At 40.5% G+C, this 12,039-nt stretch overlaps 1 protein-coding gene across 1 annotated transcript in view; it reads left to right on the top strand.

The window, feature by feature from the left end:
- RDH14 (retinol dehydrogenase 14) overlaps positions 1–11,682 on the top strand; it is a 167,749-nt gene extending 156,067 nt beyond the window's left edge. Inside the window, exon 3 of the transcript XR_010068712.1 lies at positions 11,670–11,682. The gene's annotated coding sequence lies outside the window, so the exon portion shown is untranslated. The remainder of the gene's footprint in view (positions 1–11,669) is intronic.
- Positions 11,683–12,039: the final 357 nt, after the last annotated feature.

Below are 12,039 nucleotides of genomic sequence, written 5' to 3'. Positions count from 1 at the left end.
GTTCAGCTGGGATACCATCATCTCCTGCTGCCTTGTTATTAGCAATGCTTCTTAAGGCCCATTCAACCTCACTCTTCAGGATGTCTGGCTCTAGCTCACTAACCACACCGTCAAAGCTATCCCCGATATTGTTATCCTTTCTATACAGGTCTTCCATATATTCTTGCCACCTTTTCTTGATCTCTTCTTCTTCTGTTAGGTCCTTGCCATCTTTGTTTTTGATCATACCCAGTTTTGCCTGGAATTTACCTCCAATGTTTCTAATTTTCTGGAAGAGGTCTCTTGTCCTGCCTATTCTATTGTCTTCTTCCACTTCTGTGCATTGCTTGTTTAAAAATAATTCCTTATCTCTTCTGGCTAGCCTCTGGAATTTTGCATTTAATTGGGCATATCTCCCCCTATCACTGTTGCCTTTTGCTTTCCTTCTTTCTTGGGCTACTTCTAGTATCTCAGCAGACAGCCATTTTGCCTTCTTGGTTTTCTCTTTCTTTGGGATGTATTTTGTTGCCGCCTCTTGGACAATGTTGCGAACTACTGTCCAGAGTTCTTCCGGGACCCTATCTACTAAGTCCAGTCCCTTAAATCTATTCTTCACCTCCACTGCATATTCCTTAGGAATATTAGTGAGCTCATATCTAGCTGATCTGTGGGTCTTCCCTAATCTCTTTAGTCTGATCCTAAATTGTGCAATAAGAAGTTCGTGATCGGAACTACAGTCAGCTCCAGGTCTTGTTTTTACCGACTGTATAGATGTCCGCCACCTTTGGCTGCAAAGGATGTAGTCAATCTGATTTCTGTGTTGTCCATCTGGTGAAGTCCATGTATAAAGCTGTCTCTTAGGTTGTTGGAAGAGAGTGTTTGTTATGCAGCGTGAGTTGTCTTGGCAAAATTCTATCAGCCTATGTCCTGCTTTGTTTTGTTCTCCCAGGCCATGCTTACCTGTAATTCCAGGTGTCATTTGACTGCCCACCTTAGCATTCCAGCCTCCCGTGATGAAAATAACATCTCTTTTAGGCGTGTTGTCCAGGAGGTGCTGCAGATCCTCATAGAACTGCTCTACTTCAGCTTCTTCAGCATCTGTGGTTGGGGCGTATATTTGGATCACTGTGATGTTAGATGGCTTGCCCTGAATTCAAATTGAGATCATTCTGTCATTTTTCGGATTGTATCCAAGCACTGCTTTAGCCACTTTACTATTAATTAGGAAGGCTACTCCATTTCTTCTGTGGTCCTCTTGTCCACAGTAGTAGATCTGGTGGTCATTTGATGTGAAGTGGCCCATTCCAGTCCATTTCAGTTCACTGACACCCAAAATGTCTACCTTTAATCTTGACATCTCACCAATGACCACATCCAATTTGCCCTGGCTCATAGATCTTACATTCCAGGTTCCAGTGGTGTGTTGATCCTTAGAACATCGGATTTGCCGTTCACTACCAGCACCGTCGGCCGCTAGCCCTCCTTTCGGCTTTGAGCTAGCTGCATCATCATGTCTGGGGCTAGTTGAACTCATCCTCTGTTCCTCCCCAGTAGCATTTTGACCATCTTCCGACCTGGGGGTCTCATCTTCCGATGGTATACCGACATATCTCTGGTTGTACTGATCCATTTAGTTTTCACAGCAAGAATACTGGGGTGGGTTGCCATTACCTTCCCCAGGGATCGCATTTAGTCTGACCTCTCTGTCATGACCTTCCCATCTTGGGTGGCCCTTCACGGTTTAGCTCATGGCATCATTGAGGTGCTCAAGCTCCAGCACCACGACAAGGTAACGACCCTTTGCTGAAGACTACCAGGGATACTTATCTTTATAGCATATTCCTGGTGATCAGGATTAAGCCAACGTGGAATCTACTTCAAGCATTCAAATAATATCAGATACACATTTTTTTTTAAAAAATGCTTATTTCCTTCCTTAATCACTTTTCTCAGAGATTTGGCACAGGATGGGCCAGAAGCTAAATCAACTGAAAGAAGATCTGAAAATAATTCTTTTCCTCTTAAATGGGAAAAAAGGCAGTACGGTGCACCTGAGTTAAATTGAATCATTGCAACTTATCAGTTCAAGCAGAAACTGAAGATAACAGAATTCAATATAGCTTCAGGCCAAAGAAGATTAAATTCCTCCCATGATGTTGCAGTAACTTTCCATGTTATTCTCAATTTTGTTACAGAATTTGGAGATGATAGGGCCACCATTCTTTGTAAGAGTGAGATTTAATTTTCTGTTAATCTAAAGTTAATTTTCAAACTTTAACCTAATTGCTGCTACCCTGTTCCAGTACTTCCATTACTACAGTATTTATAGATAAATCTCACATTTTGTCTGTTCCATCTAGTGTTCTGTTTCCCCTCTGCTAGAGAACTATCATCCTTCATCGGTTCAACCAAGCACCTAATGTGCATTGCAATCCTATGCATGTCCACTCAGAAAAATATTCTTCTGAACCCAATGAAGTTTATCACTAAGTAAGTATGTGGCTTTGCAGAGAAGGAGCACAACTTAGGACCTCTTAGTAACACACGTGGTACAATCATCTGCCAAACCATCAGGACTGTTGAGAAGACGATGAGACTTTCCAGCTGAAACTGGTCAATTATTTTCTTTTCTTTGATAGCAGTTTTAGCTCCCTCAAGCAATTTCACTGATAATGCTTCTTTGCAAGATGGTTTGGATTTCCATTAAATGAAAGGTTATGTTTCTGCTGGCTGAGGGGGAGCTTTTGCAAAACTTCTTTTTGCTATTTGAACTTTATATGAAGCAGTAAAATGCTGCATGAAATTTGGAGGAAGAGAGGACATTCCATTTTTTTTAAAGTGCATTAAACAGCTGATAGGATTAATGCATCCTTTTTCAAAATAAATACAAATCCCCGGTCCAAAAAAACGGGAGAAAGGGCAGAAATGTCTGCCCCATCCCCAGTCCACCACTGCCAGGAACTCTCTGGCCCTTGATGGCTGCAAGTGCCTTCACCCACAGCCCCAAGATATTTCCCCGAAGATGTCTATTTTTGACCTGCCAGATGCCTACAGTCTAATCCGTTCTGTGCTTCAGTGATTTTTCCTTTCCTGGAGTGGAACCATTGACAATGCAGTTGTACCTGAGAAACTGATAAATGTCTCACTTCATATTTGTACGTCTTCATTATTTTTCATTTTGATCTCTCATCGTATGAGATGAGGTTACTGAATATTTTTTTTGTTCCACAGCTTGATGTAATCATTTTCAGAGTGCAAAATTGCCTGTTTGACTCTTTCGACAGCTGCCAAACTATTAAAGAATCATTTTCTCAAACCAGTTCTCTTCAAGCAGTGTTAAACAAGAGGGCATAGAAAGTAACATAGCATGGCATTTTATCCAAGACATGACTGTAGCGTTTGACTCGGGGCACACTATATCTGCAAGTAATGCTTCTTGAACGTGGATATTCTATTGACAGTGATGCATAAACAGTAAAAGGCACACAAACTATTCCTGGATTTTATCATTCCAGTCTGTAGGTCGGAAGTTGAGTTATCTGAATGTTCTGCCTTGAACGAAACAGTTACATTAGAAAAGAAATTTAGATGCCAGGGATCCTAAGCTTCTCTATGAAATGTGAACTTTCTAAATGTAGGGAACTTTTTATGTTATTAAGAGTATTAATATTAATACCCTACTCTTGCTCCAAAGATTGGGGGGGGCAGATGTTCCCTACTTCCTTATTTTATCCTCAAGACTTTGAAACTGCTAGGCTATCCCTAGGAGGTTAGATTGGAGCAAGGTTCCAGAGACACGATTTGAACTTGGAGCAAGGTTCCAGAGACACGATTTGAACTTGGAGTTTGGTTGTTCCAGCCATCACTTACATTATGAGTCATTTTTTGCAGTCTGAGCAACTCCAGATCTATATATCTATACAAATGCATCAACTTCCCAGGTTATAGTAACCCACATGAATTATTCTATATATTCTAGGTTGTGCAATGCCACAATTGTGTGTGTGGGGGGGGTTGTAACACAAGTGGTTTGCCGTTGCCTTCTCCCTATGACTGAGAGAAGTGAGTGGCCCAAGATCACTCAGCTGGCTTTGTGCCTAAGGTGGGACTAGAGCTTGCAGTCTCCCAGTTTTTACAGTAGTATGGTGACTTAAACCACTAAACCGATCTGGCTCTCATTTTTTACAAAGGAGAGTTTAATTTGCACAATTTCTTCCACAAAAGACAGGGAAGGGGAAAGAATATTGAGGCCCGGCTCAGTGGATTACTGGGATTTTGTTTGTCCTGGACAGTTATATCCAGCCCTGTCTTTGCATGCTGAAAAGTTATGAACTTGCTTTAAAAAACATAAATAAAAGTTAAGATTGTCAGGGACTATATTCAGTGGTCACATTCTCCTTCGCTCATTTCCAAGAATCAGTATGAACTGCAAAGCCAGGGATTCAGTGCCTCATATATTATGACCACTCTGAGAATAGCTGAAATATGGTTCTGGAAGGAGGAGAAGAAAAAGGTTTATATGGGATTGTTTGTTCAAAATGAAGGCAGCAAAAGTTAGACACCAAATCCTTTAATAAATTACAGAACTCAGCTGAAATTGGTAGCAATCCAGAAGGATGACACCAAGAAAAAAAAAGGAGCAATTACTTACGAAGTGCTAGCAGCAGCTGGAGTTCAATAAATTACAAGCAGAGACTACCCAGAATTTTAAAATATATTTTTGGTTTATACTCCATTTAGATTAATGTAAAAAAATAGAGTATCACTTCTCTATTATGGTGTCATCTGGGGAGAACATTTAATTACCACAGACTCTGGAGAGAATGTTATGAATAGTTTTTTCCCTCTGCCAGCCGCTTAAAATTCCTGTTTTCTGCTATCTTTGGCCAATCAGTCAGGTGTTACTATGCTTTGTTTTCTAGATTTTGGAGTACTCTGAGAGCATGGGATGGACACCTCAGTGCACCCTGAATATCAGGTCTCTCTGTGATTAGAACTGCAGGAAGTTGGAAAACCACCTAAGGGTAACCTTATCCATCCCCAGCTAAACAGGTATAAAAACAAACCACTTAAACTGACCCTAAAAAGAAAGTGATTCACTTGATTTTAAAGTCACATTCGTCCATTTAATATCCAGTTTTCTAAAGTGGAAAATCAGACTACTGATTCTGGCAGTTCAATTGTGGTCCCACGCAAAAGGTGAGGAAAATAGATTCCTAGGCCCACTCCTAGAACAGGATCTAAAGGGGCCTAGGAATTCAGTTCCACATCCTTGAGTCCCTTTCACTGGAAATACTGATTGTGAATGTGTTTGCATTGTGGGAAGACTGGAAGTTTGGCTTGGAGAGGGCTTATAGAAGCAGTTGAAATATTGCAAACTCACAGCATTAAATGTTGTAAAAAAAAAAGCAGCCTATTTTTGCAGACAACATCAGATTGGGAAATTAAAAATTGGAGAATATGCAGCAATGGCGAAACTAACTGTATATATTCATAACAGAAGCTTAAACAAATTCAAGCGAGAATGGCCCCCTTATATATCATATATTACATAACACAAGGCAAACTTAGACATTTAAAGTACAGTTTCTAAGGGGAAAAAATAGAAAGAACCTAACTAGAAATCAGAAATAATTCCTAATACTTACAAATATATGGGCTTCAATTAACAGTTAGAATACTATGAAAAGGAAGAGTATAATTTGCAAATTGGTAGTTTCTTAATATTGTTTTTATGATTTTTATTCTTTTATTTTTATATATATATATTTATAGTCTTTTTTGTAAAAAAAAATTGGGGTTCATAATTTCATTTTATGACTAATATTGTGTTATCTATTGCTTCTGATATTTATATTCTGAGTAGGGTTTAATAATGATGTTCAGGTTTTTAAATGATATATATTCAGTTATCTCTAATGACTTATTGGAATATTGGAAAATTACAGTTTTAACACATTTGCAAATCCCTTGCTTATTCACCTGATTCTATTCCTTCACCTTTTTATCACCTAGCTAATTTCATGCATTTCATATTTAATAAGCACTTCAGAGCCAGCCATCCTCGCATCACATGTTGATGCCATATACCGCGAATGCCTGGTGCACAGAGTTCTGAGCCCCCTTTTCCCAAGCAGATGGAGGGGTGAGAAATCCATTGGATCATGATGTTATCTATAATAGGTTTCCAAATGAATTGGAGCACTGAGCTCAAGAATCAGCATTTCTTTACTGCTGTGTTCACTTTCATCCTCCAATTTACTTTTGTAGTCAGACTGAATCAAATGTTTCACTGCTTCAGAATCTTTTGTTCAATCTTTATTGCTGTTTGGCTAGCAAGCCCCAAGGACAGAGACTTTTCTGTGGGGAAGCCTTTTGAAATATTTTGGCCTCCTTCTTGTGGCCCTTATTTTTTTTGTTGTTTATTCGTTTAGTCGCTTCCGACTCTTCGTGACCTCATGGACCAGCCCACGCCAGAGCTTCCTGTCTGTCGTCAACACCCCCAGCTCCCCCAGGGACGAGTCCGTCACCTCTAGAATATCATCCATCCACCTTGCCCTTGGTCGGCCCCTCTTCCTTTTGCCCTCCACTCTCCCTAGCATCAGCATCTTCTCCAGGGTGTCCTGTCTTCTCACTATGTGGCCAAAGTATTTCACTTTTGCCTTTAATATCATTCCCTCAAGTGAGCAGTCTGGCTTTATTTCCTGGAGGATGGACTGGTTTGATCTTCTTGCAGTCCAAGGCACTCTCAGAATTTTCCTCCAACACCACAGTTCAAAAGCATCGATCTTCCTTCTCTCAGCCTTCCTTATGGTCCAGCTCTCGCAGCCATATGTTACTACGGGGAACACCATTGCTTTAACTATGTGGACCTTTGTTGTCAGTGTGATGTCTCTGCTATTAATTATTTTATCGAGATTTGTCATTGCTCTTCTCCCAAGGATTAAGCGTCTTCTGATTTGCTGACTGCAGTCAGAATCTGCAGTAATCTTCGCACCTAGAAATACAAAGTCTTTCACTGCCTCTACATTTTCTCCCTCTATTTGCCAGTTATCAATCAAGCTGGTTGCCATAATCTTGGTTTTTTTGAGGTTTAGCTGCAAGCCAGCTTTTGCACTTTCTTCTTTCACCTTCATCATAAGGCTCCTCAGTTCCTCTTCGCTTTCAGCCATCAAAGTGGTATCATCTGCATATCTGAGATTGTTAATGTTTCTTCCAGTGATTTTAACTCCAGCCTTGGATTCCTCAAGCCCAGCATGTCGCATGACGTGTTCTGCGTACAAGATGAATAGGTAGGGTGAGAGTATACAGCCCTGCCGTACTCCTTTCCCAATCTTAAACCAGTCTGTTGTTCTGTGGTCTGTTCTTACTGTTGCTACTTGGTCGTTATACAGATCCTTCAGGAGGCAGATAAGATGACTTGGTATCCCCATACCACTAAGAACTTGCCACAATTTGTTCTGGTCCACACAGTCAAAGGCTTTAGAATAGTCAATAAAACAGAAATAGATGTTTTTCTGAAACTCCCTGTTTTTTTCCATTATCCAGTGGATATTGGCAAGTTTGTCCCTAGTTCCTCTGCCTTTTCTAAACCCAGCTTGTACATCTGGCAATTCTCGCTCCATGAATTGCTGAAGTCTACCTTGCAGGATCTTGAGCATTACCTTACTGGCGTGTGAAATGAGTGCCACTGTTCGATAGTTTGAACATTCTTTAGTGTTTCCCTTTTTTGGTATGGGGATATAAGTTGATTTTTTCCAATCTGATGGCCATTCTTGTGTTTTCCAAATTTGCTGGCATATAGCATGCCTTACCTTGACAGCATCATCTTGCAAGATTTTGAACAGTTCAGCTGGGATGCTGTCGTCTCCTGCTGCCTTGTTATTAGCAATGCTTCTTAAGGCCCATTCAACCTCACTCTTCAGGATATCTGGCTCTAGCTCACTGACCACACCGTCAAAGCTGTCCCTGATATTGTTATCCTTCCTATACAGGTCTTCCGTATATTCTTGCCACCTTTTCTTGATCTCTTCTTCTTCTGTTAGGTCCTTGCCGTCTTTGTTTTTGATCATACCCATTTTTGCCTGGAACTTACCTCCGATGTTTCTAATTTTCTGGAAGAGGTCTCTTGTCCTTCCTATTCTATTGTCTTCTTCCACTTCTGTGCATTGCTTGTTTAAAAATAATTCCTTATCTCTTCTGGCTAACCTCTGGAATTTGGCATTTAATTGGGCATATCTCCCCCTATCACTGTTGCCTTTTGCTTTCCTTCTTTCTTGGGCTACTTCTAGTGTCTCAGCAGACAGCCATTTTGCCTTCTTGGTTTTCTCTTTCTTTGGGATGTATTTTGTTGCCGCCTCTTGGACAATGTTGCGGACTTCTGTCCATAGTTCTTCTGGGACCCTATCTACTAAGCCCAGTCCCTTAAATCGATTCTTCACCTCCACTGCATATTCCTTAGGAATATTTTTGAGCTCATATCTAGCTGATCTGTGGGTCTTCCCTAATCTCTTTAGTCTGATCCTAAATTGTGCAATAAGAAGTTCGTGATCGGAACTACAGTCAGCTCCAGGTCTTGTTTTTACCAACTGTATAGATGTCCACCACCTTTGGCTGCAAAGGATGTAGTCAATCTGATTTCAGTGTTGTCCATCTGATGAAGTCCATGTATAAAGCTGTCTCTTAGGTTGCTGGAAGAGAGTGTTTGTTATGCACATTGAGTTGTCTTGGCAAAATTCTATCAGCCTATGTCCTGCTTCGTTTTGTTCACCCAGGCCATGCTTACCTGTAATTCCAGGTGTCATTTGACTGCCCACCTTAGCATTCCAGTCTCCCGTGATGAAAATAACGTCTCTTTTAGGCGTGTTGTCCAGGAGGTGCTGCAGATTCTCATAGAACTGCTCTACTTCAGCTCCTTCAGCATCTGTGGTTGGGGCGTATATTTGGATCACTGTGATGTTAGATGGCTTGCCCTGAATTCGAATTGAGATCATTCTATCATTTTTTGGATTGTATCCAAGCACAGCTTTAGCCACTTTACTATTAATTATGAAGGCTACTCCATTTCTTCTGTGGTCCTCTTGTCCACAGTAGTAGATCTGGTGGTCATTTGATGTGAAGTGGCCCATTCCAGTCCATTTCAGTTCACTGACACCCAGAATGTCTATCTTTAATCTTGACATCTCACCAATAACCACATCCAATTTGCCCTGGCTCATAGATCTTACATTCCAGGTTCCAGTGGTGTGTTGATCCTTAGAACATCAGATTCGCCGTTCACCACCAGCACCATCGGTCTCTAGCCATCCTTTCGGCTTTGAGCTAGCTGCGTCATCACGTCTGGGGCTAGTTGAACTCATCCTCTGTTCCTCCCCAGTAGCATTTTGACCATCTTCCGACCTGGGGGTCTCATCTTCCAATGGTATACCAACATATCTCTGGTTGTACTGATCCATTTAGTTTTCACAGCAAGAATACTGGGGTGGGTTGCCATTACCTTCCCCAGGGATCGCATTTAGTCTGACCTCTCTGTCATGACCTTCCCGTCTTGGGTGGCCCTTCACGCTTTAGCTCATGGCATCACTGAGGTGCTCAAGCTCCAGCACCACGACAAGGTAACGATCCTTTGCTGAAGGGCCCTTATTACACATGAACTAAATCAGTGTTTCCCAGCCTGTGTGCTTATTTTTTTTCATTTCTTTAATGAATCAGACATAAGGAGGAGAGGAGGTGAATTCATGCATTGGTTGGGACCCTCCACCTCCTGAAGTGGTTTTCTTGGGCAGTGGGATATTACTGCCTTTAAATCAAAGGTTAGATGTGAAAGAAAAAGTTGAACAGCAGCCCTGGATTTTTTTTTTAACCAGAAGCATAATATAACTGACATAATTATAGGCTCATTTCAAAAGGTTTTGTGGTTCACACTAATGCTAATTTCTCCAAAGTATGCACTAAGTCATTTTCTGTAATTTGCTGTTTTCAAGCCAAACACTTCGGAAAGTATTTTCTGAGGATTTGGATCATGATGCTCCATGTTCCCATATGAAGCTTTCAGATCTGGGTTCTTCTGTTCACTGAAATCTAAGAGAAGTGCTACACATTTGTGCTCTTTGAACAAGTAGTGCCTTAACCAAAGGTTGTTCCCAGCCTAAGCTTTTTGCAAAGACAGCACACCATTTTCCTTTGGTATTCTCATTGTTTAAATTCATATTTTTAAAAAGGGGGGGCATGGGGGAGAGAGATAAAGGCAAGGAGAATGAGAAATCATTCCAAGACTACTGACAGAATAAAACAGTATAATAGTCAATATCAAAATTAAAGTCACTGAAAATAAATCAAAGTCAACTAAATTTACTAATACCAGGAGCTCCATCAAAACTCAACTGAAGGGCATAGAAAATGGATAATTATTTAAGACTTTCATAAAGGCTTTTCATGACGGAGCCTGATGGATCTCTGTTGGAAGTATGATTCAGAGACATAGAGTGTTCTAGGAATGAGAAACATGTTTTAACATTTGGGATTAATGCCTGTCCTTCATCTCAAAAAGACAATTTTGACTGAAATTATGTCTTTGCTTTGCTAGCTTCAGTCTTTGGCACCTTTTACTATAGCACCACATTGTTACCTGTGTTATTGGATATATTAATCTGTGGTTGTTTGGATTCTACACACATTGTGTACCTTCTTCCATGAATTTGTGTGGAAGTTTTTGATCATATACTGAGAAGACCTAGTTCTCTGGAGAAGGTTCTAATGCTGGGAAAGGTGGAAGAAAAAAGAAGACGTGGACAACCAGTGGCAAGGTAGATACACTCAGAGTGGCAATGAGTGTACCAGTGGAAGACCAGGTTAGGGCCAGATCATCATGGAGAAAATCTCTCTATGTGGTTGCTGAGAGTTGACACTGACTTGATGGCACATAATCAATCTATCAATCAATCAAAGATAGAATACATGAGATCCACTCAAAGCAAGCCATAGAAGCAGAAGAGTTTGTTCTGACAGATGTCAGCTTATGCATGGGAAAATACTAGATGAAGATCTCCAAGAAAACTTAACAACAGACAGTTCACAAAACAAGAAATTGTTCTCAAATGAACTGGAAAAGATAATGGCACTCAGGTGGAAAAGTAGCAAAGTGGGATTGACCAAACCTTGTCAGACATTATAAAAGTGGATGAAAACTTTAACTCCTTGGGAGCTGCCACAGAGAATGAGATGGTATACCTGATGGGCATCCTCCCTTGTTTCTTCTCAACTCATGACCAACTAGATTTTGTGTTGGGGGTATGTCTGTGTGTGAAGGATTGGAAGCTTAATTCCAAAAGTAAACAATAGCAGTTGTAAACTTATTTCTACACCTCCTGAGTACCTGGATATGTAAGACCAACAAATAGCACTAGAAGTATAATGAAGAACCTCTTTATAACCCTCCATGTGACAGGTAGGGAAAACTTTGGCTTTAACCCCTGGAAAGCCAGATAGGGCCAATAATGCTAAACTAGAAATACTGCTAAACTAGAGGGCCCAATGGTCTGAGAAGGTAGAAAGCAGCTTCCTATATTTCCACAATAGCGATCGTATGTTGTCACAGGCAACTCTATTATGTTATGTGAGTTGCTATAAGGAAATTATTATCTTCAAGAAAAGGTTCAACTCCAGGAAGAAATGCATCCCAAATCATAAAGAACTAGTATGGAAAGAAGACATCAACCAGTCCATTTGTCAAACTACTACAACCAAGTATGTAGCTATCTTGTTACACGAGCATGATAATCTTCTTCATGTAGAAGTCTTAGATTATGGCTGGAGAGACTCCCCAACATTCACATTCACCTTCAGCTACTGAAGCTCACTGGGTGAGGTTGAGCCAGTCTCTCTTGCACAGCCCAAACTACCTCATTAAGACTGTGGTTGGAAAAAAACTGGAGGAGCACTATGCATGTCACCTTGAGCTTCTGGAGGAAAGGCAGAATATAAATCTAAAAAACAAATAAAAAAATACAACGAAATAAAAATAAGCTGTTATTTAGGAAAGACAATTAACTGTAAAATAGC

The sequence above is a fragment of the Candoia aspera genome, chromosome 1 (genome assembly GCF_035149785.1).
Source record: "Candoia aspera isolate rCanAsp1 chromosome 1, rCanAsp1.hap2, whole genome shotgun sequence".
In the NCBI taxonomy this organism is placed as follows: Eukaryota; Metazoa; Chordata; class Lepidosauria; order Squamata; family Boidae; genus Candoia; species Candoia aspera.
The sequence above is the reverse complement of the archived record's forward strand: the minus strand, read 5'-3'. Positions and strand labels throughout refer to the sequence as shown.